The 12,552-nt window shown below is 41.3% G+C and overlaps 1 long non-coding RNA gene across 1 annotated transcript; it reads right to left on the bottom strand.

The window, feature by feature from the left end:
* Window positions 1-10,048: 10,048 nt before the first annotated feature.
* Window positions 10,049-11,721, bottom strand: LOC121072430. The gene is made up of 2 exons (XR_005821209.1): window positions 11,579-11,721; window positions 10,049-11,162 (listed from the first exon to the last, which is right to left on the bottom strand). It is a non-coding gene; the product is annotated as an uncharacterized LOC121072430 (long non-coding RNA).
* Window positions 11,722-12,552: the final 831 nt, after the last annotated feature.

The raw sequence follows: 12,552 nt of genomic DNA, 5'->3' as shown, positions 1-12,552 counted from the left end.
TACTCTGGAGGAAACACGTTCATCTCTAAGCATGGGTATTTGTATGGAGATCTAACAGTGTTAGTTCTGACCTCAGCTTGGCTTGATGTATAAAGACGTCTTTGTGATTAACGATCATAAGCAGAATAAATCCATCTCTCCCCAACAGAGTAGTCATGAAAAGTTGTAAGGCTTTTGAAAGCTGCCTAACTATACTAAGAATATACACCATTTAGCACTAGGCACAAAACAGCTCAAATAAGCCTAAGCAAACCATTTAAGATGTAATACCTCAGAGATTCATATCTGCAGGGCATATATTACCTGATCCTTTTCTCTAAGACTGTACGGTAAAAACTACTGCAAAGGATATTACTTCAAGGAGAAGGAGAGCCCAGTGTCCTTGGCCATGGGCACCAAACAGCAAAGAAGCAAAACATGGTGGGGGGGGGGGGGGAGATTCCAGCATCACTTCTAAATATATACATTCAACAGAACGAGGATACTGAGACTGAGATCACAAGCCAAGAAGAGATGAATGGCTGCCAGTAACTTTAGAGTCTTTGGCACTGACAACTCAGGGAAACATTTATGTCCTGCAGACAGGATGCCAAAGCAAATCAGGGATGGAGATTGCTCTGCTGTTCTTTGCAGAGAGTCCATAACCTGTCTCAAGTTTCTAAAGAGGTGAAATATTTCGTGAACTGCTAAAACTATCAACTTGGTACTATCACTATTAAAGAATATTAACAATGTCATATGCAAAATTAATACTCATGACTAAGACTTTAGAATAAAAACTAAGGTTCTTCTCAATGAAGCTTTAGGATTCCACCCTAATTACCATACATTATTTCAAACTCCACAGGCACTTATAAGCCATTCCATAAGCACTTGCATTGTTCAGCTATGCAAAGCAGATTATTTTTTTTTAATGCAGGTTCAAAAATAGCAGGGTCAGTCTCCTTTAGGTCTTGAAAGGAATTAGCTTTATTAAATCTTGATCCTGGGGCACCATATAGTGAAATATGGCTGCAATACACACATATAGATATACATGATGAACAGAAGAGTTACATCCTTATCAGAAATGGTTGAAGATGATTTTTTTTATTCCAAAGGATGAAGATTTTGATTAACAGAAATGCTTACAGAGCATTATATCTGTTAATATAGCTCGTTGTGCGTCTTTGACAAGTGCATAGTATCAGCCATAAAAATCTACTACACCCACACTGTTAGCATTTTTCTTAGGTCACAATCTATAAAGATGAATTTTTCCTGTCTGTCCATTTTCTCTTTTAAACAAATATTACCAAAGCATGCATTTGCATATGAAGTAGTTACCTGGCTTCATGTTTTAGTTTGTGAAGCTTGTGAATTTTGAATATCCTGTTTATAAAGAAAAGAAAACAAAGTGTTGTCCTCCTGGATAACTTAGTGTAAAAAAGTTGGAGAAAAATTAACGTCCTGAACTTTCTAATATTACTTGACTGCAGACCACAAGGAACTTGGTGAGATACTGCCTTGTAAAGGGATTCCAGCTAACATCTGAGGAAAAAAAAGTCTCTTGAAGCACTAAATTTTTTGCACATAAAAGAGAAAAGAAGTTCACTCATGCATTCCAACAAGACCTTGGACATTATAAATCTAAATAGAAACCGGATCTGACAGGATGGGAAAACAAAGGGCTCACATTCATTAGTCTAGCCACATCAGTAAGGATTGTATTTACCTATTACAAAGACAAACGCAAAGCTCGCACCTAGAACAAAATAATTCCATGCAACACTACAGGCTGAGGGCCAAATGACTGTCAAGCAGCTTTGGGGCAGAACCTGTAACTCCTGGAGGACAACAAACTGAACTCGATTCAGCAGCATGTCACTTGCAGCACTGAAAGCTAACAGCATCTTGGGCTGAATTAGCAAGAGCATTGCAAGCAGATCAGGGAAAGTGATTATTCTCCTTTATTTGGCACTCACGATACTACAGCTGGAGTACTGTGTCCAGCTTCGAGCCCTTAAAAACACGGCAGATGACAAATTGTAGAGAAACCAGCTGGGGCCCCACCAAAATAGTTAGAGGGCTGGACTATTGCATACAAGAGGAGTAGCAGGGAGCTAAGTTTGCTCAGCATGGAGAAAGAAGGCTAAGGAAGGATCTAGTTTCTTTCTCTCATACACTACCTAATGTGTTATTATACAGAGGACAGATAAATGGCATCTTGAAAAAAGCATTACCCTCCCAACCCACACGAACTTCTAATCCAAACGCCACAGATAAACTATACAGATCTTCATTTGTTAACCAAGTAACAAGCAAACACCTTGTCACCCAGAAGAAAAAGATAGCTCTTGAAGCAATTCCATCTAAAAATGAAACTCCAGCCTTAACTTTATCTCTTCAGATAAACCAAATACTTCAGTGAAATAATTATTATTACAATCCACTGAAGTACAGCTTTCTTCTACAAGCCTTCCAATCCTAAACTCTTTCAGTAGCATAAAGAAACCTGTAAGTTCTCAGTGCAATTCTCAGTGAGAAACAGAATCAGAGCTGAACAGGAAAAGCATCAAATAAGCTCGGCAGTATAATCAATTTTGATACTAAAATCAGAATGCAATCTAACATTTTTGGAGTTCATTTGTTCCATATTTACAGTACAAAGAAAAACCAGATTGAAGTCAAAGTACTTTAAAATATCATATGCCTTGCCACTCATTATCTGGAAGGCAAACAGCACAGTAAACTATATACTTGTAAGTATGTATGCATGTTTAAAATGCATATAATACAGAGAGAAATAATAACAGTAAGGTTTGCAAACATTTTACTAATATTTAAGACAGCATGCTTATTTAAAAAGTAAAGGTGTTTCTATGACACACCACACCATAGTTCATCTATGTGTGCCACAAAAATAGCTTCAACGATCATTTGTATATTTTTATAAGACTTCAATTAAACATCTAAAGTACACCTTCTGGAAACTATTACTGCATCCTCTGAGGCTTGCTTGTAAAATATGTTCCTGTAGACAACTTGTAAAAGAAGAGAATAGTACACTTAACCAGTGTCTTGTTGGCATATTTTACTGCTAAACGTTCTGTTTTCTCTTAATTCCCTACATGTCAGAAGCATGGAAAACCCAACTGACACCTCATTTCAAATTTTTTCTATTAAACATTTAAATAGCTGTTTAAAATGTATACATGTATATTAATAATTCCTGTAAAAACATCTCCAAATTTGCTGAGAAAAATAATTCACACATACCTATAAATACTTGTCAGACTTGCTCCTAAAGCCTCTGAACACTTTATCAGCATCAAGCATGCTATACGCCAAAAGACCTTTATGCCTTAACTTGTTCCTGGACTATGCAGCCTTACCCCGTAATTTCTTATTCTAAACCCTGTAGCAATAAACTGCCCTCCTGCAATTTCAGAGTTGACACAAACAGCACAGAAGAAAACAACCTGAACTGAATATAAAAGGATGGGATCTGCTGAGAAGACAGACAACTATAAACAAACAAAATCTGGAAGGAAAAACAAAACAAACAAACAAACAAAAGCACCAAAAACCCTTAGAATTTTTCTATTTCAGCATTCCTCTGCTGGCCCACAAGCAAGAAAGAGCGGACATTCTCACGAGTGTCACCCCGCCACACGCACACCTGAACTGGACAGTCCATAGAGGACAACCTGAGTCTGCCAGCTTACATGTGTTGCAAACCCAAGTTTTGCAGCTAGGCTGACCACTAACAGACATCTATACATTCTGGTTAGAAAACACAATGAGCAAGTGGGACTTAAAAAAATGTATTAGATTTTGGACACAAATCAGAACGATGGTAGTCTGTTAGCATTAAGTCTCTGTCAGCATTAAGTCCCTCCTATGTCTGTACATCACAGAGGGCTTAAGTTAGACCATCAGTGATGTATTTTTCTACAGATGCTTGCATTTTCTCAAGACTAACCATGTACATTCAACATTTATTTTTATTCTTTACATTTGATCTGGGATTGTGCCCCTTTTTACTGCACCATAAACTTTTAGTGTATAGAGTTATTAACCCTCTGTAAGCTTTAATGTAGACCTCATCATAGCATGCAATTGCTTTAAGTTAATAGCATAAGATTTTTTAGATCGTACTCTAAAAGTTTCATCTTATAAAACAAAATTGTAACATAAAAGGGCAAGGTCAAAGATTTTCAAAGTCTTTATCAATCTACGATTTCTACTTGAAGTGCGTAAGTCTTTCATCTCCACATTCGCTTTTAACTAAAGTCAAGCGGACTGAATATATTTGTCACAGTCAAGAGCAACATTAACGGTTACCTGAAGAACTAAATTTAGTGACTTGTTTGGCTCTACGCAGGAATTTTGACAGAGATGCCTCTTTAGATGAGAAAAAGAAATAGCTATTTTTGTTTTCCAAATTTAACCACTCCAAAATTAAAAGCACTGGCTTTCTCATGCAGCCAAACTAGTCAATGCAAATCAAAACAAACAGTACCTTTTATACTTGCAATACTTGAATACAGCATTGTACAGCACAAATTTTAATCACCTTCCATATCTGATCTTCATTTCTAGTCTCCTATGGAGGCAGTCAACCTTGCAAGTTTTGCTTTCGGTAGAAATCAGATGCTTATGTGTAGAATACATCACTTACAAGATGTAAAGTGAATAAGTGAAAGTAATACTTTTACAAGAAATAACGTAAATAAAATCAACAACTCCATTTTAGAAGAAAAAGTCATCACTCCACTTACCCAGAGAGACTGGAACAGCTTTTTGTTATCTTTTCACTTTCCTGTAATGCAAAAGAAGAAAGATGAAGCAAAAGTAATTAATATTTCACCATTAGAGACCACTTTCAAAAAGTGTTCTTACCAACTGTATTTTGGTAATGCCACCACAGAATTTAACATTCATAAAAAAATAAAACTGAATAATGAAGAGACTGAAGGAGAAAAAAAAAACGTGAAGAATAACACTTTCCTCCTCATAAAGGAAGCAGAATCACCAGAAAGTGACTCGGTAGATTCTGCAAGAGAACTATAGGTCGTAGTCCAGAATATTTGGAGGCTGTAAGCCCCAAAAACTGGCAAAGAGGAAAACAGGAACAACTTCTTTACTACAGCCACTTCACTGCTTACTAGAGTGGTTGTTCCATTTCCTAGAAAACACATGGTCAGTTTCAGAGTTCTAGGGAACAATAAGTAAGAATGCAAAACCTGCAGCACGAAGCTCTGATTCTTCTTTAAAAAAGCCTAATGCTGAACACTTTTTCCTGATGTGCTAAGTTATGTGTTTGTAACTGACATCTAAGACAAACTGAGGAAGGTATGAAATTAACTTAGAATAAACAAGAAGGCAGCAACTGTGTAAGAGGAAAAACGTGTGAGAAGTGAGGACCGATTGACTCAACAAGTTCAAATGAGAACAAGATGTCCACTGGCCAGAGAGTCACGTGTACAGAAACAAAACAATGAAGTTACTTTGGTTTTGCTAAAGGATCAGGCTTTCTGCATAAGCAGGTACAATTCTGGTAGACAGGGCGCATTGACTGTGCTGTGAAAGAAAGGTCCCTAGGCCTAACTAACGTCAACTTCCTGGCTTGGATATTTTTCATTAATCAACTGCCTTGATTAGTGGAAGTTCATGCTATGTGAACGCAGCTCTTATAAACAAGTCAAAAGCCAGTGAGCCTCAGAGAAGAAATATAAAGAGTTAATATTCCCCTGATCTTTTCGCAATTTGCTTAGTGAGATATTAGGACTTACTTTCATCAGCTCAATTACCTACGTGTGAATGCTTTAATAGTGTCCATCAACCTAACAAACATTGAGTACAATAATTTAGAATTCAATAAAGAAAAAAAATCCTTAAAATATTAGGATCATCCCCCTACAGGACTCCCGTTGCTCATTGAGATTTACTGATCTTCCCCCCTATAAGCAACAAAGTAAGTGACCATTGGCATTTACCCAGAAATGGAAACACACTGCATTGCTTGGAATAACTTAACTGAAGACAAACACCAATCTGAACTGAAGCTAACAGAAAAATTCTCAGGTTGAGTTCCTGCTAAATTGCAACTGACAGAGAATACAATTGGAAACAGCATGGCACCAACTTGCAGAAATACGAGCTATTGTATAGCTATTAAATACCGGCTCATATTTCTGTCACTAACTATTCAATGTCTTCTTAGAGTGCACCTTATTGATTTGAAACAAACGTGGTTAAGTTATGCAGGAGGACATGATAATTTGAAGGCTATTCATTATTACAAAGAAAAGTTAGTACTACTGAATCACGTTTATTCCTCTGAAAATAGGTAATACATTACTTCAAGATCATTTTAAGACATCATAAAGATGTTCATATTAGAAATAACAGATACTCTTCAAATGTTAGTAAAGCTTTCCGAAGCTGTAAACACGCATTTGTAAGTTTAGTTAATGGTTTGGGGAGAAAAAGAATAGCTGATGAGAGAAGAATGTTAGGCAATAGATGCACCCAAAATTTAATTAATAGAATTCAAAAGAGTAGCATATTTCAGGCCACTCAATGCTGTCACAAAAACACAGTAGCAGCATGATAACAAAAATTATTCACAGAAGTATGCGTGATTAAATTTAGGACCAGAAAGCACCTTATGTTACATGTTGCACAGTCAAGAAGATTCTGGAAAAAGATATACCAAAGATGTTCACATTTCTAGAATTCAAATCAGGACAGAATATGACTGTACAGTGAAAAAGATCACAGACTCAACTAGTTGATTAAATATTAGCATGGCACATCAGTAGTAAAACAAACTCATAATGGATTTTTTTAAAAGCAGCTTCACCCCACATGCACATGAAATTATTTTTACTTCACATTTCTTTTGATGCACATTTTTAACAAGCAGTTCATGACAACATGACAAAATTGTTGGTTCTTTTAATATAACAAGTTTCCAACTTTGATTCTTCCAACTTTGGAGAATCTAAGTGAATGCCTAACATGACTATAGCTCGTCAATTACGCCTACAGCTAGAGTTCCATCAATGGGCAGCGAGGTATGTTTCAATGGGAAGTTGAAGATGCATCCAAAACACTTACTAGAAGCCCTGGACCACAACGAAAAGTTTTCCTCATCCTTGAAATGAATGTTGAATTTAGCATCTAATGCCATCTCATGTAGACACAGCAGTAACTTAAACTTAAGTTCAGCAACGTTTGCCTTTTTTTTTAATAAAAAAAAATCGCAACTATATGTAGCTTTACATTCAGCAAGAACTTGGGAAAGGCCGTTCACAGCTGTGAATAGAATAGAATACAACAAGATGAGGATAAAGATACTACTTTGAAAGGTGAAATAGGAAATTCAGTCTTAGTTATTTGCAAAGTAGTGAATGAATCAGAATTTCTAGCTCTATTAGAATTTTTCACTCTAGCATGAAGAAACGGGCGGCTACCTTTATTTGAGGAGAAAGATCATTTCCGAGAGAAGGTAACATAACGAAAAGCAAGCGTCACAGAGCCTGCGGCTGGGACATGGAAGCACGCTCACGGATCCCGCTTCAAGAACGGGGCTGCAGGTGGACAAAACCGCAGGAGCAGCACGACAACACACCCCCAGCCCCACACCGGGGGGATAAAACCCTCGTGCCGAGACGCCGCGCAGCCACCCCACATCCCGGTGCCCGCAGCCCCGCTCGGAGGCCCGCGATGCGCCGCTTCCTTAGCCGCATGACAGCCGCGGGACCCGTTATTGCGGCGCCCCGGGAGCCGCACGATCCGGCTCCGTCCAGCCCCGGGCGGGCCCACGCCTCTCGCCCGCAGCGGGGCGCCCCGGCCGCCCGCAGCCCCGCCGCCGGGCACGGCACGGCCCGGGCCCTCCCTCCCGCGGAGCCCCGGGGCAGGGGCTGAAGGCCGGCCCGGGCCCCGCTGCGGCCGCCCCCGCCCCTACCTGCGGTCCCGCGGCCCCGGTGCCGGCCCCGCCCGGCTCTAGGGGCGGCGGGAGCCGCAGGCCGCGGTGGGGGAGGGGGCCGCCGCCGAGCGGAGCGGCGCCGCCATGTTACCGCCTCCCAGGCAGCCCCCGCACGGCGCCCGGCGGCGGCGCTGCCCCCGGGCCGGGCCCGGCGCTCCGCTGCGGGGCGGGAGGGGGGTGCCGGGGCCGGCGCCGGGGCCGCTGTTTACAAACTCACCGGGCCCGCAGCGCGCGTTAACGGCCGGGTCCCCCACAGGCTTCCGTCGCCTCTCGCGAGAGCGCCGCCGACATCTCCGCGGGCGGCGGAGGAGCGCGGGTCACGTGGCGCCGAGGGGCGGCGCGCGCCGCCGATTGGGCGCCGCCGGCGGGGCGGTCGGGGCCGGGGGGGTGCCTGTGTGGCCGGAAGCGCCGCGCGGCTGGGTGTGGCCGCGGCGCCGCCGTAGCTAAGCAGGCGCCGCGCGAGCCGCGCGTGGATGGGTGACCGGAGGGGCCGGCGGCGAGGCGCTGCCTGCCGGGCGGTCATCGCGCTGCTGCCCAGTACTGAGAGCAGTAAAACCCACCTCTGCCTCGCCGAGGATCTTAAATGGCTGCCTTAAGGCCTCACCGGCCACATCTTGCACAACACAGGCCTGGGAGCCAAGCCATACGAGATCCGTGCCCCCTCCTGCACACGGGGTAAAACCACTCAGGGAGGGCTCGTGTGGAAGCGCTGGCTGAGGAGCTGTGGTGCAGCTCCGGCCCTGCTGCTGCAGGGTGGCTGCAAAGCGCTGGGGGCTCTGCTAAGCCACAGTGCTTGAATCATGTCACATCCCTGTTTGGGACTGCTCAGACCTCGCCATGGCTACGGTCCTTGGGATCCCCCCTCTGGTGCCCCGTGGGCAGGAGCTACCTCGTGCCTGAGGCCACAGCTCTGCTGAACACCTCCAACTTACCTCTCCACCGAAAACACTGCATCAAAGCACAAAGAACGTAAAACGTAAGCAGCTTCACCTAATTTTTACGCAGAAGGAATCGGAAACATTTTGGATGAATTCAAAAATATCCTAATCATAGACATCAGCACAGTTTAGCTGGTATGTGCTCTGAAGCACAGATTAAGTTTTAAATTATCAATCATTTCTTCTGAGACTGATCAAAGTCTTGACCTGATACTATGAACAACAAAAAAAATCTTCAAAAATAAAGTATTAGTTCCAGTAGCATAAGCAAATTCTACAGCATGTAAATGCCATTGCCTGTTTCCCTGAACTTGCAAAAAGACAACATGGTATGTTTCATTTCTTGTCAATTGCTTTGGTAGAACTTCACAGAAGTGCTGTACAGTGCCTTCAAGATAAAGTGGGATAAAACAGTTTAATTAGAATTCTTCTTAACTAAGTATGCTGTGAAGGGCTCAAACGAGAGATACTGCAGAGAGGAACAGAAATCTTATTTCTATGCACAGTTCTAAACTTCTTGCACAGAGCAACTAAGAGCTGTATCTGAAACAGGTATTCGGTTGCAGATCTACCTTTACGTGGTATCCATCCTGAGTCTGAGCAGAAGGCTCAACTGCAAGTTCTTTGCCTTTAGTCTGAAACTGCTGCAGAAAACATATACAGAGTACAAGCGGGGAAAAAACAAAGAAAGAAGCAGGTCTGGAAGCATGAATCACTTGCCTGCAGCAAAAACATAACAACATAACTGGTTAATATAAACATTTCTTTCACCACACATCAGGATAATACTTGTGGACATCACTTTCAAAGGTGGAATGATATTGGATCTACTGGAACAGCAAGCAGAAGTTAAGAGACAGTGGAGACCTCTGCTGCAGCTAGCTCCATCCATGAAGAATCCTTAGTTTGGAGAATATGAATCTTTCCAAATTGAAAGCACAACAAAGGTTTCAGGAAAAGTGAAGCCTCCTGTTGCCTCAAGGGACTTTATATCTGGTTTCTCTGACCTATGAGAGATGTTTCTTGATGTAAGCTTTTCTGGAGAAGGTCAAGTCCTTTTAGATAGCTCACTGCTGCCCAATCACTGCAGAGTTTTGGTTTTTTTTTTTAATGCATAGACATGTTTTTTATAGTTGTCTCTTTTGTGAAGATTTTAGGAACACACCAACTTTTTGGAAGACCACCCAAACTAACTGAGCTGTTGCAGTGATCCAGTAACCAGTGAAACCAAGCTGTTTTTCAAGAACAGGGAACTGGAGGAATAAAGGGAGTCCATGTGCCCTAGGATGTGGAAAAACCCACCCATTCTTCATTGGCTAAGCCTCTTATGGTCTATAAGGAGGATAACCCTCCCTGCCTGAAGGTTTGTCTCCATGTTTTGAAAGAGCTGGATTAGTCTTTATCTGTAACACTGACATCCAATTCTTCCAAAGTTAGCACAACTTAACAGCAATTTTGCTTGGTTTTGGACCATGTTAACCAGTGAGTGAAGAGTGATTTAAAACGTGTCAAGCTTGGGGAGATGCTACTACTAAGATGGACAGGTTTCACACCTGACATACATGCTGCCTTTCAAACAAGGCTGACCATACAGAAAACAGTACATGTTGACAAAAGTGAACCACAAGGGAAAGGACTGGATATAAGTCCAGTAATTGTGGTCACTCAGCTTTCTTACTGAGGTTCCAGAACAACTGCTAGCCAGAACTCCCTACACCAAGCAAACAATTATAACTCAACAGAGCCGTTTCATATGCAAACCAACTTGTACGTATTATTAACTGATCCAGAGCTAGGTTTAACCAAGTTTGAAGTTACTTGTTTGGCCAAATCCCAATGATACAGAAATCTGAAACCTGAATTAAGCACTCTCATTGAAATTAGAGTGCTATCAATTAAATGCAACTTCAACACAACTCTCATTAATGACTGTAGAACAGACTAGCAGAGTTATATGTACAGTTAAAACAATTACCCAAGTCTGAAGTGATGAGAAAAAACTCACCGAATTGTTAGTTCATTATATTCTTCATTGGAGAGCAGAAACTAGAGAGGAATTTCCAGTTAGCTCCAAATAGCATATATATATATATATATATATATATATTTAAATCCACTAATTTCATTTTTATCTGGCATTAGGTAGAGCTGGGAGTGTAATTCAGCCTTCATATCAGCCTAGACCAGTCCAAGATACTGGCAAATGCAGACTACCACCTTGGAGGCCTGCAGAGATTTCTACAGCACTGAAAGAACAGAAGATTAAGATTCAGGGAGAAGAAAGAAATACAGGTAAGCAGATGTAACTACTGCCAGAAGGACAGCAGTACACAGATGAGCTTTAAGCTATAATTCTCATAATCATTATTTGCCCTACATCTAGGGCAAAAATCCCCAAAGAGAAGCACTTCTAGACCTCGTCACACAGGGCACTAATACCACGCTAGATCTGAATCCTGAAAGACACTACACATTTTACACTCAAACCTGCAGTTAAATAAAAGGTTGCTTTCCGTATTTTCAGAGTAACATTTAATCCTTTCGCAGAGATGACTGTTCTCTCCAAAGAAGATACGGGAGAAGTAGCCTCTTATGCTAGGTTCAAGTTAGGCTACGTGAACACCATTTGGTATTTAAGCTCAGACTAAAACAAAGGCCTTACCTCCATCTCACACCAATCTAAGAGCCATGAGCGAGTTTCTCCAGTTCCTGAAGGACAGTATACTTACAGGTCACACTAGATAGTTCCCTCGATTCAAGTAACAGCAGGACAAGGCAGCTCGTAAACCTACTTACCTTCTTCCAAAGTTCACTCTATATTTGAAAGATCAGATCTATTATTTAATGTTCAAAGCCCCCCACCAAGTTAGTACGTAAGAGCACATAGTATGTTGCTGTATATGTAGATAACTTAAATGCATTTAGGTTATTAGAAGACAGATGCTGTGAGAAGCAAAGGCTGATACTGCAGACATTTTGTTAAAGTGCTTTGATCCTACTGCTATTAAAAAAGTTTGGAAGAAAACACAAGACTGCCTTTACAAAATTAGGAAGCTGGAAGTTCTCCCTTTTAATTAGGTGATGCTAAGCATGCTCTAATTAAGTAAGAGAATAACGTTTATTAGCCACAATTAAATGCCTTTGACCAGTAGTTTAGTTCAACCTGGACAGTGATCAGAACCAAGCAGAAAATTTGTTCTAGGGTGATCAAAATTCATCGTGTAACTGGGAACAAAGGTAAATAGAACTTTCCTATGACTGTTTGTGGATTGCTTGGCTCCTTCTATCAAGCAGTGCAAAAACATGCTGTGTGCTAGCTAGTCTGAAGGAAAAAAAAAAACATTGTGCACAGAAACAGCTCTGGGTAAGCTTGAAACAGGTGAAGGAACAAGGCCAGCAATATAGCTTTTCGTTCTCTGTCAGTGTATCCTCTGATTTCCCTAAGATTGGTCACATTGATTTTTACAAACACATACTGCTCCCACATATATTAAAAATGTTTGACTTGAAGTCATTGTTTTAAGGGTCCTATGTGATACATCATTATCAGGACAAATCCCCAGGGTCTGAAAAACAAGATGCTGTCTTCCAGATATCCTAATGAGAAAGATAATAAATGCAAGCGACAGGTTGACA

This window comes from Cygnus olor, chromosome 6 (assembly GCF_009769625.2).
Source record: "Cygnus olor isolate bCygOlo1 chromosome 6, bCygOlo1.pri.v2, whole genome shotgun sequence".
In the NCBI taxonomy this organism is placed as follows: Eukaryota; Metazoa; Chordata; class Aves; order Anseriformes; family Anatidae; genus Cygnus; species Cygnus olor.
This window is presented reverse-complemented; position numbering and strand designations above follow the sequence as displayed.